The sequence below is a fragment of the Buceros rhinoceros genome, unplaced genomic scaffold, assembly GCF_000710305.1.
Source record: "Buceros rhinoceros silvestris isolate BGI_N320 unplaced genomic scaffold, ASM71030v1 scaffold34191, whole genome shotgun sequence".
In the NCBI taxonomy this organism is placed as follows: Eukaryota; Metazoa; Chordata; class Aves; order Bucerotiformes; family Bucerotidae; genus Buceros; species Buceros rhinoceros.
In genome coordinates this window covers 5,568-7,232 of record NW_010396516.1, presented here as the reverse complement: position 1 = coordinate 7,232, position 1,665 = coordinate 5,568, and the positions used below count along the sequence as shown (strand labels likewise).

Sequence of the window (1,665 nt, the reverse complement as noted above, 5' to 3'; positions counted from 1 at the left end):
GTATTTGTTTTTTTTTTTTTTTTTTTAATGACTCAGATGCTTCTTGCTGGGAGAGGAACGTTGACTCAAGTACAAACTCTTTCCTGTTCCTCTCACGTTATTAATGCCATGTTGCTATTGCTGGTATATCATTCAGTTGAGTAACCAGCAAATTATCCCTTAATTACACAAGCAAGGGTAGACATTAGAAAACCTTTCACCTCTTTTCCTCTTCTTGTCAGAACTTAGCTGCAAGAGGTTATCTGATCTCACTCTGAAGAAACTACAGTTGTCAATCCAAAAGATTTTATGGGTTTGCACGTAGGTTGGGTTTTTTTCAGCCATGGCACTTTATTTCTTGACATGCATTATTTTTGCTGCTGAAAAAAATCCATAAATAGCAAATATCTTTTGTCTCACTCATATGCCTTCTGCATCCTTATTTTAAATACAGAGAGGAAGAAACAGTCCTGCAAGGCCTTCCAACACTGGCTACCTGAATAGATGGCTTGGACGGCAGGAAACATCTCCCTTTACAGCTAACTCTTGAACATAATGTCACTCCCAATTCCTACAACTTGACTATCCCTCCTTTTCCCAGCAACAACATAGACTAGACTTGTATAAAACTGTACATGTTTATTTTGTTAGTATTGCTTCCAGACACAGCAAAATCTCAGTACAGCGCTACGTAGCAGCAAAAACTCTTAATTAAGCTGGAGTATCTCAATGCACAATAAGCTCAGGTTCTCACTTTAAAACTTCATTCTACCCAGCAGCATTCTGAGAGTTTATAGGCACGTCTACATAGCACGACATATAAACCCTACAAATTAATTGTGTCCAGGTGGAAGGTTGGCACTGCAGCACCACATCCAAGCTTGATCTCAGCCAATGTAGAGAGACACTTTCTGCTAGCAAGTCTAGTTCATCCAGAGTCAGCTAAGCTATGTACCTTTAGGGCACTACCCTGCACATTCAGACAGAACCTAGGCATCACCAACACCTTGTGAACATCAGCATCTGTTTTGAAAAGCCTAGCTCCACTGCTGTAGCTAGCACAACTTCTTTTTTTCCCCCAGAAGAAACTACTCCTGTGCTGTGCCTATTCTGCATCAGAACCACAAATTTCTCTAAATTCACTGCGGCAAAATACCCGCAGTTTCTCCAAAAAGGTTCATGGTCCTTTGTGAGGCCTTTGCTGAGCCTCTTCTGAGTCTAAGCTGATCTCAGTCTTTGGATCCTCATTTGAAACACTAAAGCCTTCCTTGCAGGAAGTATATCAAAAGTAAAAAGTGTTTAACACACAGACTGAAACCTTAGCTGAGTGAGAACTGTGTGCCTACAGTACCTCTACGCTTCCCAGTGAAGAACTCAAGTTCCAGTCAACCACCAGGCACACTTCCATCATATGACCATGTTCAATGCCATACCTTCAATGCTGTCTTCATGTGGTAGGTTAGCAAAGATCTCCTTTTTAGGAGAAGTTTGTTTTAAACTAACCTATAGCATTTGTATTCCCTGCCATGTGACGTTAAGCAGCATCCTCACAGGTTGAAAGTTTTCGTGCCACTTTCGCTTTAAAAGTCACGCGACTGTGCAGCGTGCTCAGTTTTCTTCCCGTGCTCTTGGCCACCGTGGAGCTAGCCGTGCCATGCCGTGCCATACCGTGCCTGCCTGCCTGCT

At 42.3% G+C, this 1,665-nt stretch overlaps 1 protein-coding gene across 1 annotated transcript in view; it reads right to left on the bottom strand.

Annotated features, from left to right (window-relative positions):
- LOC104502027 (chromosome unknown open reading frame, human C12orf75) overlaps positions 1 to 1,665 on the bottom strand; it is a gene marked incomplete at its 3' end in the record, with an annotated part of 10,554 nt that overhangs the window by 8,278 nt on the left and 611 nt on the right. The gene's annotated exons all lie outside the window — the stretch shown is intronic.